Source organism: Sinocyclocheilus grahami, unplaced genomic scaffold (assembly GCF_001515645.1).
Source record: "Sinocyclocheilus grahami isolate Dianchi unplaced genomic scaffold, SAMN03320097.WGS_v1.1 scaffold218.1, whole genome shotgun sequence".
In the NCBI taxonomy this organism is placed as follows: Eukaryota; Metazoa; Chordata; class Actinopteri; order Cypriniformes; family Cyprinidae; genus Sinocyclocheilus; species Sinocyclocheilus grahami.
Window position 1 is genome coordinate 451,919 of NW_015505397.1, and position 7,064 is coordinate 458,982.

Genomic DNA, 7,064 nt, shown 5'->3' on the forward strand with positions numbered 1-7,064 from the left:
GTTGAACAAACAGGTTGTAGGCAGATTAAATGGCTTTGAATTCTCTCAATGTCTCTCTGTTGCTCAGTCTTCCAGCTGTATGAGTTTAAATGGCCCTGAAACAGCAGATATTACAGATGATTCATTTATTACATAAAGATGTGCGCTCTTCACTGAGACCTCCACCGAGAGCAGAGAGAGGGAGGAAAATCATGGCAGGTTACCAAGAAAAAAATGAAATGCAGTAAATGAAAACAGTGGGTGATGAGACAGAGACAGAACTATACATCCGCTTTCTTTGTCCTTCTTTTCTGCATTTTCATTTCTCTGCCTCACAAAAAAACACATGTCACCTCATACCACATTAATGTCAGCGCTTATGGGGTTTTACACCTATAAATCAGCTTCACAACACAAAAAAGTACTGTGGTAATATGTCATTTTGATATGTACAATGAAAAAATAGATGTAGGATTTACTTTACTAGCAATTTCTATCAAAATTGTTTTGACGTTCACAAATAATGTCAAAGAAATGGCAAACAACACATTGAAGTGGAAAGACTGAAATGGTACTATACTTTATACTGTTTTTTTGTCCTTTTACAAGGAACGTTTATCAATAATATTATATTATCAATTATCACTACCAATACTTATACTACTACTAATAATAAAGAAAATAACAATTATTTTGTTTAATTTAAGTGTAATATTTATTATTATTATTATCATCAATAATAGTAATAATGATAAGAAATTAAAGAAAATTAGTATTTTAAGTGTAAAATGTATTTTATTATTTTTTATAATAATAATAATAATACATTTAAAATGTAATAATAATAAGGATGCAACAAAATTTCGGGCGCTGAAAATTATCGGCCCAAAATGGCATTTTTGTTTTTTGTCCGAAAGAAAAAAACAGCTGAAAATAAAATGACACTACTCTCGTGATGCTATGCTCTGCATGCTAATAATATAATAATAGCTTTGTAGGACTATACATTCCTTGGGTAATTAAAAAAAAAGTTAAATCTGATTATGTTGCATAAAACTGAATAAAAATAATATGTTGATATTTAATATGCAATTTTATTGTTTTACTTTCAATAAAAGTGTGGTTATTTTATTGGCTTGTATTTTTTGAATTCAGTATCATTAAAATGTAGTTAAATTCAAAATTAAATTATTTACAAAATTATTTAATATTATTTAATAAAATAATAAATACTTATTAAAAAGCATTTTCGGTTTCTGTTTCAGTTTCGGTTGCATCCAGAATTTTCGGTTTCAGTTTCAGACCAGAATTTTAATTTCAGTGCTTCCCTACAAATAATAAAATAAATAAAAACACCTGTTGCATGATACATTCCAGTCAGATAGACTTATGTGTGTTGCTTTACCTACCCTGAAATGAGCTCATAAATGAATTGTTTGTTTGTGTTGTTTTTTTAATGCACAGAGTTTTCTTGTTTGTGAGTTCATAATAATTTTTATGTAAAACAATAGAAGTCAATGGTATATGCTCTTTGCGATATATTTGTGTGATGGTGAAAGAGACAAATATTTATTTATTTATGGATGCATTTATATTTTTTTCTGCAATGGGTTGAGTTCATTTCCACAGTTTTCTTATGGCACGCTTTGTACATTTGTTCCATCAGATTCTGTCAGAATAACAGATGTGAAGTGATTTGTGCAGAAATTAAATGTGTTTTGTTGTTCTGGTCACTGTGTAGATGTGTTTTGGGGTTCAGATTGAGACGTTTGCCATGTTTTTGCTGTCACATCGTATCTACACTGGATGCGAAAGCATTGCAAATCATTTGAACATTGTGTCAGTACGTTATAAATAGAACGAGTCAGCAGTTTACTGTCGGGGATTTGTCGTGTCGCGCCGCATCCAAGCCAGCATCACTGATTATAATGAGTTTTATTGTATTTTATTGTGTCGCGACACACCACTCGAGTCCGGTGTAGACACGTGCGCGCAGAATTGTGGCAGAAATGTAAGCCCATAGCGGGCCGCCTATTGAGGAACCCTGCTTTAAGGCATGTCAGAGCAGAAACCTTACCTGACATACACAGACAAATTTCGTGAACAGGCAACATTTGTATTCATGTGTTCTGACACGTATTGTTTCCTTGAATCTGTTTGACTGACGTCAACAACCCTTCGATCAAAACACATCCCTGCCTTTTCTCATCCCTTCTGTCAGCGACCTTGTAATATCACTCTATAGCCAATTCCCCTTCCACCGGGACGGCGGGACGTTATTGGAGCCATTCCTCTCCCTCTCTCTCTCTCTCTCACACGCCTCATCTTCCATTTCCATCTCCGTTTCAGTCTTTATTAAACCGCTGCTGGGTGTAAACATCAAACACTCAGCATGTCTGGAGAAAAACCCATTTCTTTCTGTTTCTGTTGAGTGTAAGAGGAGGAGAGGAACCGCAGACAGACAGACGGGGGAGATGTGACGTCTCACAGCAGTCATCATATCTCAGTCCTGATTAATGCAATGCATGATTTTTTTTTCTAAATCATTATTTCTTTCTGCTGTGGAAGTGTTTCATTTAGATTTATTCATTTGAAGTTTTGAATCCTTTTGAAAACAAACCATCCTTTTCATGTAGTTCATTTCCCAGTGGATGGATCCCATTACATTAAACCTCGTGAAAGTCCATCCCTTGAAAATCCATCTTGTTTATTAACACTCCACATTAACTAGAGCTTATGATTTTTTTAAATGATTAAATAAGCTTGTTTTACGCGTCTCTGGGAATACTTGGTTCTCATTGGTCGATTATAAATATTTGTTGTTTTTCCAGGCAACAGACTTTCTTTGTAGCTGTGCTAGTTTCATGTTTCTTGTATCACGCCAGATTCTTTTTTTTTCTCATAAAATAATTTGGACTCAATATTCATGTTTGTGTATTTATGTATTTATTTTTAAGAATTTTAATAAATTAATATATTTTATTTACTTTTATTTAAACTTTTTTTAACTTTTATTTTATTTAAAATGTTTTAATGAATGTTAATTTGAATTTGAATTAATTTTATGTAGTTATTTTATTTAAATTAGTTGTTTTATATTTTATTTTAATAAATTTAAATGTAATCAATATATATATATATATATATGTATATTTTAATAAATAATTAAAGCTTGCACAAATAAAAAAAAAATTTCACTAGTAGACCAATCATCCGGAAAAGTAGCTGATTGTCAGGTCAGTGTTTACCCTATGGAAATGACACAATATATTGAGCAGCATCAGTGGTCTTTGGTGTTACTGCGTTACGAGAGTGTATGTGAGTGAAGAAAAAAGGCGTGAGATGTTGGTGAGAAATGTGGTCATGCTTTTCTTTAATTGCCAGATTGCAGCTGCTCACAAGGTCAGAAATGGTCAAAATGTCCCACTCGCCTGTTTTGCGATCCATGTCTGTGTAATGAGCGGGATCACGTACAGTGAGGTGGTTAGTGCCGAGGGATGCTTAACAGATCACCTTATCAGGGTTTATTTTAAGACTAACTGTATTATCCCTTATGTAAATGATCCACTGAAATCTCAGAAGTGTGTAAGTCTCTTGAGCGATATCTCGTCTCCTGTGAGTTCAATCTGACCCCCGTGAGCTGCAGAAAACATATTAAAGTCTAGGCTTATGCTAGTGTGCTGCTCACTGCATACTGTGCACTATATACTGCATAATCACATTTGATAATAGTATATGAAATGGTATGCATTGAGTGACATTGGTATTTTGAACACATCCCAATAAAATTCTCCATCACCGCTTGGGTTCTGATCCGTTATATTAAAGGGGTCATATGATGCTATTTTATTTTTTCCTTTCTCTTTGGAGTGTTACAAGCTCTTGGTGCATAAAGAAAGTCTGTAAATTTGCAAAGACTAAAATCTCAAATCCAAAGAGATATTCTTTATAAAAGTTAAGAGTCAGCCACACCTACCTAAAACGGCTCGTTCTAACACGCCCCCACATGTCTACCTCACTATGTGGGAATATTTGCATAACGCCGCCCAAATGTTCACGCAAAGAAAGAAGGCATAACTTTTATTCTCGCTGTAGTATTGTTGCCGCTGCCGCCATGTCCTGAAGACGCTGTGTGTTTCGTTGTGAAAGCGAAACTAATTGTGTTTGGTCTTCCAAAAGAGGACGATATCCGCTTCGTCATGCCTAGAGCTGATCTGTGCTGGTCGCTGAGGGAATACTTCAACTTAGTGCTGTGGATCGCCGGATCGGCTTTCACCGTTTTCACAGCTCCTTCGCCGGGACTGCCGTTCACGACCTAGCCACCACAGCTCACTCTTGCCCGGCTTCAGCTCACGCTAAGCCGGGGCTTTTGCTCATGCTAGGCCGCTGTGTTTTTCGTTGTGAAAGCGAAACTACTTTGTTTGGTCTTCCAAAAGAGGACGATATCCGCTTCGTCATGCCTAGAGCTGATCTGTGCTGGTCGCTGAGGGAATACTTCAACGTAGTGCTGTGGATCGCCGGCACATTTTATGGAGGACTGTTTACTGATCCTGGGAGAGTAGACTACAATGCTGGCTGTTCTAACTCATAGTCTGTAAGTACGTTTTCTTTTATCATTTGCCACTGATGATTCAAACGCGTGCGATTGTGCGGGCCTCAAAAGGGCTTACAATGACTTGCAAAGATACTTAACAGCTACAAGTGTATGCACTACTTGCTTTATGCAAGCACTATATAGGATAAATCACTATACAGGATTTACCCTATTATACTTTATCGACACGAATTGATAGGTGAAACAACAAACAGCCACCCACAAATAGTCTATAAACAAAGCATCAGGTTGTCTTTGAGTTCACATGAACAACGGTTAAAGTTACTCGTTGTCAGGCTACAGAAGAATACCATAATTCCTCCGTTCAATTAGGCCTAAGACATCGAGAGTCACGCAGACCTATAACAACCCAGCCACAATACATAATTGTGAATAACATGCCTTACCTTAACACAGAATCGACCACAGAGTCCAACGTTTATATTTTTTCCTCGAATCTTTGAGTTAACATGTACTAAACATGAGTGGAATTTGCACCGCAGCGCCCCCACACCTTGATGCTCATGACAAGAATAGCATGTATAGTTATCTTTATTGAAGTGAATTATGTTTTAAAATCCTTTGCCTATTCCCTTAGTGGGTGGAGTCGGGTGTCATATTACAAAATGTATTATGGTCTTTTAGAATCAAAACTTTTTATAATCTTGACAAAATACATATTGTCGGAAAGGTCTGAGTCTCAAGATTCCATATTTGGTGGTTATTTTGTGACAGACGTAATATTGACAGAGATATTTAGACATTTGTGACAGAAAAATACATTTGGAGTTTTGATGGCACCCGGTGGCTGTTTGTGGTATAACGCCCTAAATAAAATCTCTCAGGAACCTCAATTTTTTTTATATCAACTTCAAATTTGGAACATAACTTTAGACATAAGGCTTTAATTTTATAGCAATTTTGGATTCAAAAATATTTTGAAAATATTTATTTTATATAAAATAAAATAAAAATGGTACAGTGCATTTTCTTTACAGTAAATTTAAACTTCTTTAACTTTTTGATAGTTTAATGTTTTTAAATGATTCCAATTCTGCAATAATCTGCAGATTGTCTTCTTAAAAAAGAGTCCAACCTTAGGTCTGTATTCCAAAGCGTTCATGAATTATAACCATTTATGTTTGAATAGTGCACTTACACATCTATATTCAAAATGGGGGGTGGCACTTAAAGGGTTAATAATGGTGTAATTTCAAGTGCTTGGAATGCTAATGAATCAGCAGGAAGGTGCCGTGAAAATTTACATTTTACATGCCAGACGTTTCCTCACCATATTATCAGTCATTAGAAAACACATCCAGTATCTCCTTACACTTTAACTGTGTACACATGTGTAGTATAGAAGTAACTGATCTGGAACGCTCAACATGAGCAGCAACAGGGATGACGTTTTTGAGTGCTTTTTTGCTATTGAATGTGTATTTATATTTCTCTTAGGTCATTTACCATCTTGGTTGATTTTTTCAGTAATGTTGAGTTTTGAGTGGCCCATGAATGGTTTATGAATTACTCGATTAGGTTTTTGGCCTAAAGAATGAATGAAAGCAGCATGTTAATGCTATATTTTTAGTTTCCTGTGTTTATTCACATTATTGTAATTCATGAGTTTAAGTTTAAATTTCTGCAATGATGTATGAATATTTTGAAATTACAGTTCATTTTGTAGTTTAGTTTATAAAATTATAAAATATAATTAAACTATTTTATTTATTGTAATATAAATTTTAGGGGAATGTGCTTAGTTATTAATGTCAAATATATTAAAAAATCGAAATATTTAAAGTTATAGGAATTTTAAAAAGAGAATATGCTTAATTGTCTTTACAATGTAAATAAATATTTAGAATACATTTTATTTATTGTCATTTTTCTTGTCATTAAAATAATTAATAATGAAATTATTTTAATTAATTAAAATAATTAATTGTCATTAAAATAATTGTCATTTAGTGGGAATATGCGTAATTGTGCTTAACAAAACAACAAAAAAACCCTGTATTTCTTTTAATAAGAATTTTTAGTTGTCATTTAAATATCAAACAAAAATCTGAATACAAAAACCAATCTTAATTGTCCCAAAGAGTTTGTCATGCTTCATTTCCTTGCAAAATATTATATCTTACCAAAATATTACCTATATCTTACAATTCTGGAGATGAAATATGACCCAGACGTGTTTCTGTGAGACTCACTTGTATGTGCTGTGCAGATGGAGTGAGTAAAGAAGAACAAGTGTGTGTGTGTGTGTGAGTGAGTGAGTGAGTGAGAGAGAGAGAGAGAGAGAGATTATATCTTACCAAAATATTACCTATATCTTACAATTCTGGAGATGAAATATGACCCTATCGTGTTTCTGTGAGACTCACTTCTATGTGCTGTGCAGATGGAGTGAGTAAAGAAGAACAAGTGTGTGTGTGTGTGTGTGTGAGTGAGTGAGAGAGAGAGAGAGAGAGAGAGAGAGAGAGAGAGA

The 7,064-nt window shown here is 34.4% G+C and overlaps 1 protein-coding gene across 1 annotated transcript in view; it reads left to right on the forward strand.

Moving 5' to 3' along the window:
* Nucleotides 1-7,064, forward strand: part of LOC107596344 (Kv channel-interacting protein 1-like) — a 60,459-nt gene that overhangs the window by 29,547 nt on the left and 23,848 nt on the right. The gene's annotated exons all lie outside the window — the stretch shown is intronic.